Source organism: Procambarus clarkii, unplaced genomic scaffold (assembly GCF_040958095.1).
Source record: "Procambarus clarkii isolate CNS0578487 unplaced genomic scaffold, FALCON_Pclarkii_2.0 HiC_scaffold_556, whole genome shotgun sequence".
NCBI classification, from domain to species: domain Eukaryota; kingdom Metazoa; phylum Arthropoda; class Malacostraca; order Decapoda; family Cambaridae; genus Procambarus; species Procambarus clarkii.
The window spans coordinates 81156-101974 of NW_027189589.1; the positions used below are offsets into that span (position 1 = coordinate 81156).

General features: G+C 44.6%; 2 non-coding genes across 2 annotated transcripts; both read right to left on the reverse strand.

Moving 5' to 3' along the window:
- Nucleotides 1-9539: 9539 nt before the first annotated feature.
- LOC138361646 (5S ribosomal RNA) lies at nt 9540-9658 on the reverse strand. Its single transcript, XR_011227082.1, has one exon. It is a non-coding gene; the product is annotated as a 5S ribosomal RNA (ribosomal RNA).
- A 10559-nt stretch (nt 9659-20217) lies between these two features.
- LOC138361641 (5S ribosomal RNA) lies at nt 20218-20336 on the reverse strand. The gene has a single exon (XR_011227077.1). It is a non-coding gene; the product is annotated as a 5S ribosomal RNA (ribosomal RNA).
- Nucleotides 20337-20819: the final 483 nt, after the last annotated feature.

Below are 20819 nucleotides of genomic sequence, written 5' to 3' on the forward strand. Positions count from 1 at the left end.
ATGAGACTGCCTACACATTGTGGCTAATAACCAACTCTTTTTAGTCATCACGGCAGGATACGGACCTTCTTGTGGTGTCTTAATGGTAATTGTATCCTAACATATTTTTGTCTCCTTGGCATGGATATTTAACATCGTTTATTCAGTCTTGGGTTTATGTTCTTTCGCCATTTACAGACATTTTACATCTACCTACTTCCTCAGCCTGCCCTGCCAATTTCTAATGAATTTGTGGATTTTCTTTTGTAATACATACATGTGTGTGCTCATCTGCTCTTCAGTTTTTATGATATTTGTCTCATCTGTCCTGCTTTATGATACTTTTACAAAGAACATGAACAAATGCTTCTATTTTAGAGAAGATATGGGATCCAGGTTTCGGAGCCGTAAAACCAACCGTTGTGATTGGTGGACGAGTTGCCAGGTTGCAGCTTCTGTACCGTGCCGGCACATAAATAGGTTCGGCTCAAGCGGCGGCAGCATCATTCCCCCGTGACTGTCTGAGCGTCTCTCATCACCTTGGTTATCTCATCATCATCATGGTAGAAGCAAAGCCTACCAAGAAGGCTGCGGCTGCTGCTGTGGTGGCCACCACCAGGAAACCTCGCGTCCAGGTTGCTCACCCGAAAACTAGTCAAATGGTTCTAGCCGCGGTCGCAGCACTCAAAGACCGTAAGGGCTCGTCTCTACAAGCAATCAAGAAGTACGTTGTTGCCAACAACAAAGTCGAGGCTGCCAAGATCGCCATTTACATCCGAAGATTTCTCAAGAAAGCAGTGGCTGACGGCATTCTTGTTCAGACCAAGGGAAGTGGAGCTAGTGGATCATTCAAGCTGGCCGTAGCAGAGAAGAGGGCCGTTCTAACTCCCAAGAAAGCCACCACAACCAAGAAACCATCTACAGCAGCAAAGAAGGCCGTGGTAACTCCCAAGAAAGCCGCCACAAGCAACAAACCACCTACAGCCTTGAAAAAGAAGCAGCAGCAGCAGCTTGTTGTTGGGAACAAAAAGCCCAAAATAAAGAGAGCTTCAAAATCTCCCAAACCACCCAAGGCAAAGAAAGCTGTCAAGAAAACAACAAAGGCAAAATAAACGATGACATGCAAGCAGCATGAATACACATGACAATAAACATCCAGGCCTCCCCCCTCAGTGGAGGGGCCTCATATGATTCCAAAAAGAGTTTAGTTTTGTAGACAAATAAATCATTACTTTTGGGGTAGATTTACTCTGTATATTATATATATATATATATATATATATATATATATATATATATATATATATATATATATATATATATATATATATATATATATATATATATATTTATATATACACATGGGTGAGGTGATATGGTACCAAAGTTTTGGGTAAGGTGATTGACATTTACACAAGATAAAACACGAACCAATGGGAATAAAAACATAAGAATGGAAGTAACTGCAGAAGGCCTATTGGCCCATAACACAAGCACTTCCTCTTGATGCTTCTATATTGGTTCGGAGTCTTGAAGCTATAATATATATATATATATATATATATATATATATATATATATATATATATATATATATATATATATATATATATATATATATATATATATATAATATATATATATATATATATATATATATATATATATATATATATATATATATATATATATATATATATGCACACAAAACTAAATAGTCTTGTTAGACAAATTGCCCCTATTAGAGGCAAGTTGACTAACAAGCCGAATGACTGCAATTGTTTTGAATTTGAGTTAAATCTAACATAGAAATGTAATCAAACCTAACCTAACCTATGCTAACCCAAGCTAAGCTAACCTAACCTAACCTAAGCTAACCCAAGCTAAGCTAAGCTAACCTAACCTAACCTAACCTAACCTAAGCTAAGCTAACCTAACCTAACCTAACCTAACCTAACCTAACCTAACCCAGCAATTCATGATCTTAATATAATACTGTTAATTGGATAAACCAATTTGGAAAGAAATGTTCGAAAATAACAAAATTAACTGTGCTTGTTAGGAAAATTGGGCCTTGCATACTTGTCCCAATAGTGTGGTTCTCGCTTTTAGGTACGACATAAACGTATACCTAAGTTGAGAGAGAAAAAGATTCGCACTCAAACATGCATATCGATTGCCAGTCCTGAATTCTGGGTAGATATTCGTGTCCTCCCTTTTCATTTACCATCATTTGGATACTATCAAAACAGCTCTGAGAAGGATAAAATGAATAAAACGGGTAGCTCACTCATGTAAAAAGGAAGAGTTGGGAAAGATCTCTCTCTCTCTCTCTCTCTCTCTCTCTCTCTCCCCCTCACCCCCCACCAATGATCCTGCTCTGCTAGTATATAACGTAACAAACCTTCCCCCCCCCCTCCCTCCCCAATCAGAGTCCCTTTAAGCATGCGAGGATAAAAAATAGATTTCATAAGACCCAATGTGCTAGCTGATATCAAAACAATTTATGTTATCGTCTATTAAGCCCTTCAGTAAAAAAGTATAGGGACCTAATTAGGTCCCGTTTTGAGGTGGTGGTGGGTGGAATCGATGGATTAGCCAAGCTCTTATCCGCCGAATCCGTAGAGGGTACGACCCTGGCGCTTCAGAGCGTACACCACGTCCATAGCAGTGACGGTCTTCCTCTTGGCGTGTTCCGTGTAGGTTACAGCATCACGGATGACGTTCTCGAGGAACACCTTCAGGACGCCACGGGTCTCTTCGTAGATGAGACCCGAAATACGCTTCACGCCGCCACGACGAGCTAAGCGACGAATAGCGGGCTTGGTGATGCCCTGGATGTTGTCACGTAGCACCTTACGATGACGCTTGGCGCCACCCTTTCCGAGTCCCTTGCCTCCCTTGCCGCGTCCAGTCATGGTGTTGAAGTTGTGTGAATCGAATTGACGAATGCATCATTCATCATTCATTTAAATAATGATGAATGATGCATTCGTCAATTCGATTCACACAACTTCAACACCATGACTGGACGCGGCAAGGGAGGCAAGGGACTCGGAAAGGGTGGCGCCAAGCGTCATCGTAAGGTGCTACGTACCAGAATCAGAATCAGAATAATACAGGAGAAGATGCCCAGAGGGGCGAGCTTGGAAGTGGGGACAGAAGAAGATAAGGGGGGGTGAGAGGAAGAAGATTTGTAAGAGAAAAAGTGCCAGGGCTAAACCCAGCTGCGTGTCGTTAGGTTGCGGCTTTCGAGGCAGGGACTCAGTCGGGTGTTTTCAGTGACAACATCGGGACATCACAAACTCACAACATCACAGTGATTGGCTCAAGAGCGTCAGGGCTGAACTTTTTTACGGATTGTTTGTGCTGGTTGTTGAGAGCTGAATATGTAATGATAGTGGATGCTGGGTGTTGAGAGCTAAAGTTTAACGAAATACAGAGTTAGGAAGAGGATCATGGATGGTAGAGAAGAGGTCATGATTGTTTCGTGGTAGTCTGAGAGTGTGTAGGAGAAAATCAATGTGTTGTTCATGATGAGTGAGTAGTCTATCGATTTGTTTGTCTGATAGAGTTTTCCAGTAGGTATTTAGGGCAGGAATGTTAGTACTTTCATGGAGACTTTGACTGGTATTTAACTCTTGCCATCGGGTGTTGAGTACCCATCTTAGTGCTCTATTCTGTATTCTTTGAAGTTTTATTTTGTTAGTGCGTGCAGATAGAGAAAGAGCTAGTGGAGCGTATGTTAGGAGAGGTCTAATAAGTGCTTTGTAAAGGTGCATTTTTGTGTCAGGTTTTGCAAATCTAAGTCTGTATAGTTTCTTCATGGCTTGAAGAGCTATTGCATGTTTCTGTGTTATGTGTGTGTGAAAGAGTAGTTGTCGATCAAATGTGAGTCCCAGGACTGTGGAGGAGGGAGATACAGAGATATAAGTAGGATTTTGAGTGTATGAATAGAGTTTGAGAGGAATTGGGCGAATAGTTCTTTTACAGAAAAAGTAGGTGATTTTAGATTTGCTGGAGTTGGTTTTTATACGCCATTTGTACTCCCACTCAGTGACAACATCAAGTTCTGTTTGTGCTCTGTTTGTTAGTGTATCAATGGTGTTGCTGGTGACAAGGTGAGAGACATCATCAGCATAACATATGGTTAATGAAGTGTGATGAACAGGGTCAGGAATGTCGTTTATGTATAGGATGTAGAGTGTTGGGGCAAGAACAGAACCTTGGGGAACACCGGCGTTTAAGTTGAAGTAGTCAGAGTGTTGTTGGAGGAACTTAATTCTCATTGTCCTATTGTCTAAGTAGTTCGAAAGAAGTTTGGTGGTGATGAGAGGAAGATTAAAGTTGTTGCATAGTTTGAATTTTAAGCCGTCATGCCAAACAGTGTCAAAGGCCTTCTCAACGTCCTTAGTGATGAGTGCAGTCTTAAGTCTTTGGTGCTGATTGATACTGAGGTAGTTAGTCATGATGTTTAAGGCGTCGTGAGTGGACCGGTGAGGCCGAAATCCAAACTGTTTGTTAGTGAGTAAGTCATTGTGTTCAAGGTGCGTTCTAAGTCTCTGGTTGATCAGCCTTTCAAAGACTTTGCCAAGTGTCTCTAGAAGGCTGATGGGTCTATAGTTCTTTGGGTCAGTGTGGGGTTTCCCAGGTTTTGGAATGAGAACGGCTGTGGCAGACTTAAAGTTGAGTGGAAAGTACCCAGAGGCAAGGGAGGCGTTGAATAGGTTAGTGATAGCAGTAATGATAGAAGCAGGGAGTTGTCTAAGAAGGATATGTCCAATGCCAGACGCACCAGGGGCTCTACGACGAGTGCCCATGAGAGCTGTCTTGACATCAGCTAGAGTTAGGGGAGTCTGTAGTTCAGTGTTTGAATTGAGATTTTCAAGGTGAATGAGGTCGTCTGGTGTAGTTGCTTGTCTATTTTGGTGTATCCAGTCTTCGACTATTTCAATGTTGGGGCGTGCAAATGGTTCAGGAGGATGTGGGTGAAAGATTTGTTCCCAGTGGTGTTTAAAAATGTTGAGAACTGCTTCAGGATCAGTGATTTTGTTGTTATTATTTAGAAGGTATTTAAACGGTGTGTGAGTTGATCCTTGTAATCGTTTGATTCGTTTCCAGAATTCTTGAGGTGTCAGTTTTCTGTATTGTTCTGCTTGTTCTATAAGGTGTTTCCAATGTTTTGTGTGGTCTTCATCTAGGCTGTTAAGGATATGGTTTTTTAATGCTGTTAGGTCCCATAGTATTTGTCCATGACGATGTATGTTTTGTAAGAATCTAGTGTGATAGCAAGCTAAGAGGCGTTTGGAGCGAATGGAGGGGGTGAAAGTGAAATGTGGTTTGTGTGCTGTTTTAGGGATGGAGATGTTTGCTGCATGAATGATGGTGTCTTGTATGTTGCGTGCTTGTGTGTCGATGTCAGTGTGATGTTTGTCATTGTATTCATAAGTGAGATCAGTGTCATCAATGTGTTGTTTGAACATGTCCCAGTTTGCCCTATGGTATGAGAATTGAGGAGTGCTGGGGATGAGAATAGGATTTGTGGAGACTGTGAGAATTAAGGGAATATGATCAGAGCCCGTAATGGGCCCTGGTGAAATGAAGTGTTGCAAGTTGCTGCCGTGTCTGTTGGTGAATATGAGATCAGGCCGGCCAGAACCTGTATGTGTGAAACAAGTGGGGAAATCAGGGCCAAGAAAGAATAGATGTTTTTGGGTGTATATTTGGTGAAGCTGTCTGCCATGCTGATTTGTGGTATTGTGGTGGAATGTAGGGTGTTGTGCATTGAGGTCTGCAAGCAGAAAAACAGGCAAGTGAGAGTTGTTGAAGAGAGTTATGAAATCTTGCATGGGAATGTCGGTGTTAGGACGGGTGTAGGTTGTGCAGATGATGAGAGACCCCATTTGTGTATGAACTTTAATGGCTAGGAAATGTTTGTGAAGCCAATGAGTGTGTAAGAGTTCGTGTTTGTATGAAGAACGGATGAGTATTGCAACTCCTTCATGTGCTTCATCTGGTGACTGGTAAGAGGTGTAGCCATAATGTTTGATTTTATATGAGTTCGTGATGTATGTGCTATTTAATAATAGCACATCAGGTCTCTCGATCTCAATAAAATCTGACACCATGTGTCTAATGTTGAAATATGCCCGCACATTAAACTGTATGATCTTTATGAATTTTTAGGTTTTGATGGGGTGCTGGTGGGGTTTTGTAATTCTTACTTTTGCGCGAGGCGAGCTTTCCTTTTATATCCCGCTCGCGACTCAGCTCAGAGCGGGTCGCGTGGCGGAGCGCGCTGATTGGTCAGTGGCGGGCTCCCTTGATCCTGAGCGGGGTATATAACACGAAGCTCGATCTGCGGGGCGGCATAAAACACCACAAACCCACAACAGCAGCAGCAATGTCAGGACGCGGCAAGGGAGGCAAAGTGAAGGGCAAGTCAAAGTCTCGCTCCAGCAGGGCCGGACTTCAGTTCCCCGTGGGCAGAATTCACCGTCTGCTGCGTAAGGGCAACTACGCCGAACGCGTCGGTGCTGGCGCTCCTGTCTACCTGGCAGCCGTCATGGAATACCTCGCTGCCGAAGTTCTGGAGCTCGCCGGTAACGCCGCACGTGACAACAAGAAGACCCGTATCATCCCACGTCACTTGCAGTTGGCCATCCGCAACGACGAAGAACTCAACAAACTTCTGTCTGGCGTAACCATTGCACAGGGAGGTGTTCTTCCAAACATTCAGGCAGTTCTTTTGCCAAAGAAGACAGAGAAGAAGTAAGCACTTCTGCCACCCACCACGACAAATACCATAACCAGGCTCCATCCGGAGCCACACACACTTTAATAGAGAGATTCAAGTAGACAATCAACTTTCAAACATTAATAATAACATTTATATTGATTTCATTTGGAATGTGTACATAACAAACAAACAAACAAAACAAAATTATAGGGGATATTCAGCATCACTTGGAATATTAACCAATCATATAAATCCAATATATATTTTATATTTTACTTTAAGCGAGGAATTCATATTCTATTAATTTTTAATCATACAAATGAACAAAAGCAATTCTTCACTAGACGTAATGAATGAATAAATGATCAAGGTTTTAATGTGTTTCATGAATATATATATATATATATATATATATATATATATATATATATATATATATATATATATATATATATATATATATATATATATTAATACTTGTGAACCAGAATATGTTTGAGCAGCAGCGATCGTGCCTGCCATTGGCCGAAGTGCAACAATTCAAATAATTTAAAGGGCCTGCTCGGGTATATAAGAGAGGCTGGGAGACTGGGGCCGGTGGTGGGTGATGGGTGATGAGTGATGGTGTGGTGTGGTGTGGTGTTGTTAAGAGTTGATTTACGGCCAGCCAGCCAGCCAGCCAGCCAGCCAGCCAGCCAGCCAGCCAGCCAGCCAGCCAGCCAGCCAGCCAGCTGCAGCCAAGGCAGGGCAAGGCAAGGCAAGGCAAGGCAAGGCAAGGCAAGGCAAGGCAGGCAGGCAGGCAGGCAGGCAGGCAGGCAGGCAGGCAGGCAGGCAGGCAGGCAGGCAGGCAGCCAGGCAGGCAGGCAGGCAGGCAGGCAGGCAGGCAGGCAGGCAGCCAGGCAGGCAGGCAGGCAGGCAGGCAGGCAGGCAGGCAGCCAGCCAGCCAGCCAGCCAGCCAGCCAGCCAGCCAGCCAGCCAGCCAGCCAGCTGCAGCCAAGGCAGGGCAGGGCAAGGCAAGGCAAGGCAAGGCAAGGCAAGGCAAGGCAAGGCAGGCAGGCAGGCAGGCAGGCAGGCAGGCAGGCAGGCAGGCAGGCAGGCAGGCAGGCAGCCAGGCAGCCAGGCAGGCAGGCAGGCAGGCAGGCAGGCAGGCAGGCAGGCAGGCAGGCAGGCAGGCAGGCAGCCAGCCAGCCAGCCAGCCAGCCAGCCAGCCAGCCAGCCAGCCAGCCAGCCAGCCAGCCAGCCAGCCAGCCAGCCAGCCACTCCCACTTTGTATTTATATGCATTCAATTTATATTCAAACATTATATATGTTAAGGGCCTTGTTTTAGTGTTTATTTTAAAAATGACAAACATCGAGTCATTTTACCAGTCCTTTAGCGTTAACGGTGATGCATTTTAAAACTGAACATAAATCGCCTTTTCTGGATATATCAAATATCGAATCCGCTTAATGTGCCTACAATTCAATCATTCAAAAAATACATAATTTACATCAAGCCTTTTCATAGAACAGACAATAAGATTTGTACATGCAAAATAAAAAAAAAAAATCCTTTAAGTTATCAATACAATGTGAGAAAACTTTACTTTTATAACTAAAGTTGCACAATTATACCAACTCTATGGTGGCTGGGTTGTAAGGTGTGTGGCTGGTGTTTTGGAAGTCGCGAGTTCAAACGACCCAATGGGAATAATACTTTTTTTTTTTTGCCATACAATCTTCCTAATACTATTATGTAGGTTTGTGTGTGTGTTTTTTTTATTCATTCTTTGGTCTTATAGATGACATACATATTGACTCCTTTTACCGGTCCTTAATTAGGCTCTGGGGAAGCAATGGTGGTGGTGGTGGTGGTGCATTTAAAACTAAACCAAAAATCACCAGTTCTGGACGCGTCAAATATCATATCCGCTTAATGTGTCTACAACCTAATTACTTAAAACTACACTATTTAATTCATTCATATCATGTGCATATTGGTCATTATGCTCATACAACCGACATCAAAATTTATTTTCATTATTAGAATCATACATTTCATCAAGTAATACAGATACAAAGAGATTTTCTTTCTGAGAAGACCGTTAGTATTGGCTTGCAGGCAGGCAGGCAGGCATTTGAGGGTTATTATTTCGCCTGTTGATTGGGGAGAGGGTTGATGTGTTAGGGGGTTTTCGGTTAGATGTGGTGGTGGTGATTGGTGGTGGTGATTGGTGGTGGTGGTGATTGGTGGTGGTGGTGGTGGTAGTAGGTGGGAGTTGGGGGTGGGGGGGGGGGGGGGGGGGGGGAAGGGGAGGGGAATGATGGTCTGTGGATTCCTTCTCCGTACCCTTTACATATAAGCAAAAATATGCCTTCTTGTGGGTATAGAAACATTAACACAAATTATATCAGTAACTGATATTGTAGCCTTTTAAACAGAAAAGATTTGTACATACAAATACTTTTTAATTATCATTTATTTGTGGAAATGGCATTTACGTCATTAAATTGATACCTCAGCATCAAGCTAGTGTCCTGCAGCAGTGGTCCAGTGGTAAAGTGTATATAAGTGATGCGTATTCTTGGAGTTGCGAGTTCAAACCCGGATTAAGCTATATATATATATATATATATATATACAACATGTTTTGTTTTAGTTGGTTGTTTTTGTATAAAGCCTCACACAATATCTATATTAAGCGAGTTTGTTTTAAACATGACATACATATTAATTCATTTTACCAGGCCTTATTCCACACAACTCCGTGAATTTCCCGTGGAGCCAGCCATTCAAACAAAAACAAACGAAACAAAACAAAACAAAACAAAAAACATTATTGCCAACAGCATTTGGTGTTCCCAGGCGGTCACCCATCCAAGTACTAACCAAACCCAACGTTGCTTAACTTCGCTGATCGGACGAGAAGCGGTGTTCTCAACGTGGTATGGCCGTTGGCATGAGACTGCCTACACATTGTGGCTAATAACCAACTCTTTTAAGTCATCGCGGCAGGATACGGACCTGCTTGTGGTGTCTTAATGGTAATTGTATCCTAACATATTTTTGTCTCCTTGGCATGGATATTTAACATCGTTTATTCAGTCTTGGGTTTATGTTCTTTCGCCATTTACAGACATTTTACATCTACCTACTTCCTCAGCCTGCCCTGCCAATTTCTAATGAATTTGTGGATTTTCTTTTGTAATACAAACATGTGTGTGCTCATCTGCTCTTCAGTTTTTATGATATTTGTCTCATCTGTCCTGCTTTATGATACTTTTACAAAGAACATGAACAAATGCTTCTATTTTAGAGAAGATATGGGATCCAGGTTTCGGAGCCGTAAAACCAACCGTCGTGATTGGTGGACGAGTTGCCAGGTTGCAGCTTCTGTACCGTGCCGGCACATAAATAGGTTCGGCTCAAGCGGCGGCAGCATCATTCCCCCGTGACTGTCTGAGCGTCTCTCATCACCTTGGTTGGTTCATCATCATCATGGTAGAAGCAAAGCCTACCAAGAAGGCTGCGGCTGCTGCTGCTGTGGTGGCCACCACCAGGAAACCTCGCGTCCAGGTTGCTCACCCGAAAACTAGTCAAATGGTTCTAGCCGCGGTCGCAGCACTCAAAGACCGTAAGGGCTCGTCTCTACAAGCAATCAAGAAGTACGTTGTTGCCAACAACAAAGTCGAGGCTGCCAAGATCGCCATTTACATCCGAAGATTTCTCAAGAAAGCAGTGGCTGACGGCATTCTTGTTCAGACGAAGGGAAGTGGAGCTAGTGGATCATTCAAGCTGGCCGTAGCAGAGAAGAGGGCCGTTCTAACTCCCAAGAAAGCCACCACAACCAAGAAACCATCTACAGCAGCAAAGAAGGCCGTGGTAACTCCCAAGAAAGCCGCCACAAGCAACAAACCACCTACAGCCTTGAAAAAGAAGCAGCAGCAGCAGCTTGTTGTTGGGAACAAAAAGCCCAAAATAAAGAGAGCTTCAAAATCTCCCAAACCACCCAAGGCAAAGAAAGCTGTCAAAAAAACAACAAAGGCAAAATAAACGACGACATGCAAGCAGCATGAATACACATGACAATAAACATCCAGGCCTCCCCCCTCAGTGGAGGGGCCTCATATGATTCCAAAAAAAGAGTTTAGTTTTGTAGACAAATAAATCATTACTTTTGGGGTAGATTTACTCTGTATATTATATATATATATATATATATATATATATATATATATATATATATATATATACATACATGGGTGAGGTGATATGGTACCAAAGTTTTGGGTAAGGTGATTGACATTTACACAAGATAAAACACGAACCAATGGGAATAAAAACATAAGAATGGAAGTAACTGCAGAAGGCCTATTGGCCCATAACACAAGCACTTCCTCTTGATGCTTCTATATTGGTTCAGAGTCTTGAAGCTATAATAATATATATATATATATATATATATATATATATATATATATATATATATATATATATATATATATATATATATATATATATATATATATATATATATATACACAAAACTAAATAGTCTTGTTAGACAAATTGCCCCTATTAGAGGCAAGTTGACTAACAAGCCGAATGACTGGCAATTGTTTTGAATTTGAGTTAAATCTAACATAGAAATGTAATCAAACCTAACCTAACCTATGCTAACCCAAGCTAAGCTAACCTAACCTAACCTAAGCTAACCCAAGCTAAGCTAAGCTAACCTAACCTAACCTAACCTAACCTAAGCTAAGCTAACCTAACCTAACCTAACCTAACCTAACCTAACCTAACCTAAGCTAACCTAACCTAACCCAGCAATTCATGATCTTAATATAATACTGTTAATTGGATAAACCAATTTGGAAAGAAATGTTCGAAAATAACAAAATTAACTGTGCTTGTTAGGAAAATTGGGCCTTGCATACTTGTCCCAATAGTGTGGTTCTCGCTTTTAGGTACGACATAAACGTATACCTAAGTTGAGAGAGAAAAAGATTCTCACTCAAACATGCATATCGATTGCCAGTCCTGAATTCTGGGTAGATATTCGTGTCCTCCCTTTTCATTTACCATCATTTGGATACTATCAAAACAGCTCTGAGAAGGATAAAATGAATAAAACGGGTAGCTCACTCATGTAAAAAGGAAGAGTTGGGAAAGATCTCTCTCTCTCTCTCTCCCCCTCACACCCCCCCACCAATGATCCTGCTCTGCTAGTATATAACGTAACAAACCTTCCCCCCCCCCCCCTCCCCAATCAGAGTCCCTTTAAGCATGCGAGGATAAAAAATAGATTTCATAAGACCCAATGTGCTAGCTGATATCAAAACAATTTATGTTATCGTCTATTAAGCCCTTCAGTAAAAAAGTATAGGGACCTAATTAGGTCCCGTTTTGAGGTGGTGGTGGGTGGAATCGATGGATTAGCCAAGCTCTTATCCGCCGAATCCGTAGAGGGTACGACCCTGGCGCTTCAGAGCGTACACCACGTCCATGGCAGTGACGGTCTTCCTCTTGGCGTGTTCCGTGTAGGTTACAGCATCACGGATGACGTTCTCGAGGAACACCTTCAGGACGCCACGGGTCTCTTCGTAGATGAGACCCGAAATACGCTTGACGCCGCCACGACGAGCTAAGCGACGAATAGCGGGCTTGGTGATGCCCTGGATGTTGTCACGTAGCACCTTACGATGACGCTTGGCGCCACCCTTTCCGAGTCCCTTGCCTCCCTTGCCGCGTCCAGTCATGGTGTTGTAGTTGTGTGAATCGAATTGACGAATGCCCGCACGATTTCCCGACTATATCCCATCAAGCGGACGTACTAGTAGCATTGCAACTCCTGCCTGCCCTTACTTTACGCTTGTGGTCGAGTAGACACGGCTTTCTCACAACGCTTTCAAAACTGCAGTTGCCTACTCGTCTGTTTCACGTCCCTGTGAAATGACTTTTGCACAAATCCAAAAAATAGAGCAAAATCAGCGATAATAGTGATTGAGGTGAGCCGCCTGTTGGCTGCAGCCAGAGGAAGGAGGGGAGGGGCAACGGGGTGACGTAGGCGAGTCGAGCAGCCAATGGCGCTCGAGCAAGCGCCTCGAGATGGCGTATATAAGCAAAAATTTTTCGGCGCCAGCCATCACGATCACATCACGATCACGACTCAGGATCACGATCACGACTCAGCAACTAGCAACCGTCGCGGTCGGACGTGCTCGCGTTGCTCCAGCTCTTCTCTCTCGCACCCAGTACTGCAGGGTGGATAAACAATTGGCAGCAGACTTGCGTCTCTCTAGATGGTCAGACCCCACTCCTAACTTGGTATTTTATGCCGGGTAGAGACGGGAGGCCATCTTCAGTGACGTGTAGTCTTTGAGAGAGATCCATCGGCCTCCAGGAAGCTCATTATGCGTCACAAACGCTTCAAGATCAGGGGTACGCCCCTCAACGAACATCCATTCTCCAAGACATCTCTCCTGAAGCTCTTTAAAGACGTTGCAGGAGTAACACCCAACGACATCAAGCAGGAAGGCACGGACATCCTTTTCTTCTTTTATAGTGAGGAGGAAGTCGACAAACTTCTGTCTTACAGCGCTAACTTCTCCAACCAACACCTTCGTCTCAACTTCCCACGCCAGTACCTGGCTGAACACTCTGTCGTTATTCACGATCTCAGTCAATGGATCGTGGAACAAGATGACGCTGATGATAGTGCGTTCATGCACGACTTCAAGGCATCAAACCCGGACCTACGGCTTCACCAAGCTCAATTCTTCAATTCAAGTCGCTCCCTGAAGCTGACCTTCGAGACGGTAGCTTCGGCTACTATGGCTACCAGAAATGGAGTTTACAGCTTTGGAATTCACATTCCGCCTTTCCGTGTGAAGATGGAACGTTTTCACATCGTCAACCAGTGCCTCCGATGCTACGAGTACACCCACTCCACCAGCAAATGTACCCAGCGGATTCAGAAGTGTAGCCTCTGCTCAGCTGACCACCATTACTCCATCTGCAAGTCTGAAACACTATGCTGCTTGCTGTGCAAAGGCGATCATCCAGCAATCTCCATACATTGTCCTCACAGACAAAACGCTATTAAAAACATGGAGAAATCCACATCTTCAACCGGAGCCAGTACCTCTGAAGCAACAAGCCAATCAGCGACCACCTCTACTTCAGGTTTCAACGCCCAAGCCGCCATCTTCCCGGAGCTCCCGGGAGGACGTCCCACTGCTACTACCAGCCAATGGGGAGCCAGCTCCCAAACGCCAACCAGCGATTCGTCGAGCCAGCCATCGCCACCGGCCCAACCAAAGACAAAGCTAATTGGGCAGAGCACAGTAAAAGCTCTGATATCAACAGCCAGAATTACTGCTGGCAATAACCCCCGAGAATTCGTGAGGCTTCTGAAAATTCTGTACAAGGCGAACGGTCTCCCTACCTTCATTGTTCCTGAGGAAGTTTTCAACGCTCCGCGTTCATCTCCAACAACTGACCCTGTAGAGGAGGATGCTGACTCTACATCCGACGACGACGATTCCGCCACTGCAATGCAGCCCTCAGATCCTGTTCGGGTACCTACAGCTCACAAGACTCTGCCTCATGTGACCCCCACTTCTGCATCAGTTCCCGTTACCAACCATGACATCACTGTGAACGCAGCCACGCTTTCTGACATACTGTCAGCTCCTGCTCCACACGCTTCTCCAGCTGCTGCTGTCCCTTCACCCGTCTCAGTGGCGAATTTCGCTGCTATCGACCCTTGGTGTGACCCTATAGAGGGTACCGACTATGCAGCACCTTCTGCTGCAGTACCTACCGCTGTTACACACCCTCCGAGAACTCTACCTTCAAGACATCAACCCTCAAGAACCCAACCTTCAAGAAATCTACCCCAGCGTGTCAACACCCCTGCTCCTCACTCATCTGATGAATCGGATGAGGACGTATCTGTCGGTACACCATCACCCCCAAGGAAAGATCACCTTCAAGCATCAACACGAACCGTGACCACCAAGACCGACAAGCCCAAAAAAAAGAACAACGATCAAAGTTTGGTGAAATCAACAAGAAAGAAGACTCCTAACGAACTGACTTAACATCATCTGACATCAAACCTCCACTGCCAGCTGCTTGCGTTCCCGGCCTCTGTGTGTATTGCAAATGACACCCCACTCAATTCTACTTTCATCTGATCAAGCTCAAATCCACGGTGGTTGGGCCACCGATCTTTCATCTCCCCTCTTCACCTCATCTCCAGATCCTTGCTCAAGATTTCTGCAACCTCGCCCCGTTCTTCCATCCCCTGCTTGCCAGCTCTATGGACTTTTTAATCCGTAATCCAGCCATCACAAACCACAGTTGTTCACCATGGCTCGCACCAAGCAGACTGCTCGCAAGTCCACGGGAGGCAAGGCTCCTCGTAAGCAGCTGGCCACCAAGGCAGCACGCAAGTCTGCTCCTGCCACAGGGGGTGTGAAGAAGCCTCACCGTTACAGGCCCGGAACGGTCGCCCTGCGTGAGATCCGTCGTTACCAGAAGAGCACCGAGTTGCTCATCAGGAAACTTCCCTTCCAGCGTCTGGTGCGCGAGATTGCCCAGGACTTCAAGACCGATCTTCGCTTCCAGTCGTCTGCCGTCATGGCTTTACAGGAGGCATCCGAGGCTTACCTGGTCGGTCTCTTCGAGGACACTAACCTCTGTGCCATCCACGCCAAGCGTGTCACCATCATGCCAAAGGACATTCAGCTTGCTCGCCGTATCCGTGGAGAGCGTGCATAAGCTAAATCGACCACCCTAGTATACACCAAACTCGGCCCTTCTCAGGGCCAAAATATCCTTCTAAGGAGATTTCAGACATTCCTAGCATCAGACGTCATATGAATTAACCTTCATCTACACATATAATAAATAAATAAATAAATAAACAAATACACTAATTTAGGTGTCATACATACACGTGATATCAATAAATCAAGTCATTTGTAGTACAACCTGTTCTCTTACAAACAAAACGCCGTCGCTTTTCGCTCTTATGCACTGTCAAGGATCCCCCCCCCCCCCCCCCCCCAAAATAAAAATTGTCATACTGTACTAGAAATAAAAGCAGCTTGTATAAGTGACATACTGTCCAGTCCTGTTTTATTCTGTTTTCGGTCCTCTGGCTTAATCTGTTAAGTTAGGAGATGACATTTTAAATTAACCGTTTTCTTGACATTTTCAAACCTAAGAGGGTGGCCTGCATAGTAATCCTAATGTGGAACATAACAATGAATCTCTAATCTCTAGAAAAAAGATACCGAGTGCTTATATGTGTTGAGAGAGAGAGAGAGAGAGAGAGAGAGAGAGAGAGAGAGAGAGAGAGAGAGAGAGAGAGAGAGAGAGAGAGAGAGAGAGAGAGAGAGAGAGAGAGAGAGAGAGAGAGAGAGAGAGAGAGAGAGAGAGAGAGAGAGACACAGACAGACAGACAGACAGACAGACAGACAAGACAGACAGACAGACAGACAGACAGACAGACAGACAGACAGACAGACAGACAGACAGAGACTGAGAGAGAGAAACACACACAGACAGTTTCATAAATATTCTCATTTTATAGCTATTTGCTTTCAGTGACAGAGGTTTTTGTTATAATAGTATTGGTGTCTAACACTCACAATCTCTTTAGAAATTAAAGTGTGGCTCCAATGGAGCCGAGTTTGTTGGTTTGAGGCCAAGCCACCACCACAGGGCAGTAAGTAAGCCGTTTACTTGGAGGAGGTGTACTTGGTGACGGCCTTAGTGCCCTCAGAGACGGCGTGCTTGGCCAGTTCTCCGGGCAACAGGAGCCTTACAGCCGTCTGGATCTCCCGACTGGTAATGGTGGAACGCTTGTTGTAGTGGGCCAGGCGAGAAGCCTCGGCGGCGATGCGCTCGAAGATGTCGTTCACGAACGAGTTCATGATCGACATGGCTTTGGAAGAGATACCAGTGTCGGGGTGGACCTGCTTCAGCACTTTGTAGATGTAGATGCTGTAGCTCTCCTTCCTCCTGCGCTTCTTTTTCTTATCGCCCTTGGCAATGGCCTTCTGGGCCTTTCCGGCCTTCTTGGCAGCCTTTCCAGATGCCTTGGGTGGCATGATGATGCTCGTGCTGGCTGGCGTTGCGATACAATAATGAACTTTTGCGCGAGTCGAGCTTTCCTTTTATATCCCGCTCGCGACTCAGCTCAGAGCGGGTCGCGTGGCGGAGCGCGCTGATTGGTCAGTGGCGGACTCCCTTGATCCTGAGCGGGGTATATAACACGAAGCTCGATCTGCGTGCCGGCATTAAAACACCACAAACCCACAACAGCAGCAGCAATGTCAGGACGCGGCAAGGGAGGCAAAGTGAAGGGCAAGTCAAAGTCTCGCTCCAGCAGGGCCGGACTTCAGTTCCCCGTGGGCAGAATTCACCGTCTGCTGCGTAAGGGCAACTACGCCGAACGCGTCGGTGCTGGCGCTCCTGTCTACCTGGCAGCCGTCATGGAATACCTCGCTGCCGAAGTTCTCGAGCTCGCCGGTAACGCCGCACGTGACAACAAGAAGACCCGTATCATCCCACGTCACTTGCAGTTGGCCATCCGCAACGACGAAGAACTCAACAAACTTCTGTCTGGCGTAACCATTGCACAGGGAGGTGTTCTTCCAAACATTCAGGCAGTTCTTTTGCCAAAGAAGACAGAGAAGAAGTAAGCACTTCTGCCACCCACCGCGACAAATACCATAACCAGGCTCCATCCGGAGCCACACACACTTTAATAGAGAGATTCAAGTAGACAATCAACTTTCAAACATTAATAATAACATTTATATTGATTTCATTTGGAATGTGTACATAACAAACAAACAAAACAAAATTATAGGGGATATTCAGCATCACTTGGAATATTAACCAATCATATAAATCCAATATATATTTTATATTTTACTTTAAGCGAGGAATTCATATTCTATCCATTTTTAATCATACAAATGAACAAAAGCAATTCTTCACTAGACGTAATGAATGAATAAATGATCAAGGTTTTAATGTGTTTCATGAATATATATATATATATATATATATATATATATATATATATATATATATATATATATATATATATATATATATATATATATATTAATACTTGTGAACCAGAATATGTTTGAGCAGCAGCGATCGTGCCTGCCATTGGCCGAAGTGCAACAATTCAAATAATTTAAAGGGCCTGCTCGGGTATATAAGAGAGGCTGGGAGACTGGGGCCGGTGGTGGGTGATGGGTGATGAGTGATGGTGTGGTGTGGTGTGGTGTTGTTAAGAGTTGATTTACGGCCAGCCAGCCAGCCAGCCAGCCAGCCAGCCAGCCAGCCAGCCAGCCAGCCAGCCAGCCAGCTGCAGCCAAGGCAGGGCAAGGCAAGGCAAGGCAAGGCAAGGCAAGGCAAGGCAAGGCAAGGCAGGCAGGCAGGCAGGCAGGCAGGCAGGCAGGCAGGCAGGCAGGCAGGCAGGCAGGCAGGCAGGCAGGCAGGCAGGCAGGCAGCCAGGCAGCCAGGCAGGCAGGCAGGCAGGCAGGCAGGCAGGCAGGCAGGCAGGCAGGCAGGCAGGCAGCCAGGCAGGCAGGCAGGCAGGCAGGCAGGCAGGCAGCCAGCCAGCCAGCCAGCCAGCCAGCCAGCCAGCCAGCCAGCTGCAGCCAAGGCAGGGCAGGGCAAGGCAAGGCAAGGCAAGGCAAGGCAAGGCAAGGCAGGCAGGCAGGCAGGCAGGCAGGCAGGCAGGCAGGCAGGCAGGCAGGCAGGCAGGCAGGCAGGCAGCCAGGCAGCCAGGCAGGCAGGCAGGCAGGCAGGCAGGCAGGCAGGCAGGCAGGCAGCCAGCCAGCCAGCCAGCCAGCCAGCCAGCCAGCCAGCCAGCCAGCCAGCCAGCCAGCCAGCCAGCCAGCCAGCCAGCCACTCCCACTTTGTATTTATATGCATTCAATTTATATTCAAACATTATATATGTTAAGGGCCTTGTTTTAGTGTTTATTTTAAAAATGACAAACATCGAGTCATTTTACCAGTCCTTTAGCGTTAACGGTGATGCATTTTAAAACTGAACATAAATCGCCTTTTCTGGATATATCAAATATCGAATCCGCTTAATGTGCCTACAATTCAATCATTCAAAAAATACATAATTTACATCAAGCCTTTTCATAGAACAGACAATAAGATTTGTACATGCAAAATAAAAAAAAAAAATCCTTTAAGTTATCAATACAATGTGAGAAAACTTTACTTTTATAACTAAAGTTGCACAATTATACCAACTCTATGGTGGCTGGGTTGTAAGGTGTGTGGCTGGTGTTTTGGAAGTCGCGAGTTCAAACGACCCAATGGGAATAATACTTTTTTTTTTTTTGCCATACAATCTTCCTAATACTATTATGTAGGTTTGTGTGTGTGTTTTTTTTATTCATTCTTTGGTCTTATAGATGACATACATATTGACTCCTTTTACCGGTCCTTAATTAGGCTCTGGGGAAGCAATGGTGGTGGTGGTGGTGGTGCATTTAAAACTAAACCAAAAATCACCAGTTCTGGACGCGTCAAATATCATATCCGCTTAATGTGTCTACAACCTAATTACTTAAAACTACACTATTTAATTCATTCATATCATGTGCATATTGGTCATTATGCTCATACAACCGACATCAAAATTTATTTTCATTATTAGAATCATACATTTCATCAAGTAATACAGATACAAAGAGATTTTCTTTCTGAGAAGACCGTTAGTATTGGCTTGCAGGCAGGCAGGCAGGCATTTGAGGGTTATTATTTCGCCTGTTGATTGGGGAGAGGGTTGATGTGTTAGGGGGTTTTCGGTTAGATGTGGTGGTGGTGATTGGTGGTGGTGATTGGTGGTGGTGGTGATTGGTGGTGGTGGTGGTGGTAGTAGGTGGGAGTTGGGGGTGGGGGGGGGGGGGGGGGGGGGGGGGAAGGGGAGGGGAATGATGGTCTGTGGATTCCTTCTCCGTACCCTTTACATATAAGCAAAAATATGCCTTCTTGTGGGTATAGAAACATTAACACAAATTATATCAGTAACTGATATTGTAGCCTTTTAAACAGAAAAGATTTGTACATACAAATACTTTTTAATTATCATTTATTTGTGGAAATGGCATTTACGTCATTAAATTGATACCTCAGCATCAAGCTAGTGTCCTGCAGCAGTGGTCCAGTGGTAAAGTGTATATAAGTGATGCGTATTCTTGGAGTTGCGAGTTCAAACCCGGATTAAGCTATATATATATATATATATATATATACAACATGTTTTGTTTTAGTTGGTTGTTTTTGTATAAAGCCTCACACAATATCTATATTAAGCGAGTTTGTTTTAAACATGACATACATATTAATTCATTTTACCAGGCCTTATTCCACACAACTCCGTGAATTTCCCGTGGAGCCAGCCATTCAAACAAAAACAAACGAAACAAAACAAAACAAAACAAAAAACATTATTGCCAACAGCATTTGGTGTTCCCAGGCGGTCACCCATCCAAGTACTAACCAAACCCAACGTTGCTTAACTTCGCTGATCGGACGAGAAGCGGTGTTCTCAACGTGGTATGGCCGTTGGCATGAGACTGCCTACACATTGTGGCTAATAACCAACTCTTTTAAGTCATCGCGGCAGGATACGGACCTGCTTGTGGTGTCTTAATGGTAATTGTATCCTAACATATTTTTGTCTCCTTGGCATGGATATTTAACATCGTTTATTCAGTCTTGGGTTTATGTTCTTTCGCCATTTACAGACATTTTACATCTACCTACTTCCTCAGCCTGCCCTGCCAATTTCTAATGAATTTGTGGATTTTCTTTTGTAATACAAACATGTGTGTGCTCATCTGCTCTTCAGTTTTTATGATATTTGTCTCATCTGTCCTGCTTTATGATACTTTTACAAAGAACATGAACAAATGCTTCTATTTTAGAGAAGATATGGGATCCAGGTTTCGGAGCCGTAAAACCAACCGTCGTGATTGGTGGACGAGTTGCCAGGTTGCAGCTTCTGTACCGTGCCGGCACATAAATAGGTTCGGCTCAAGCGGCGGCAGCAT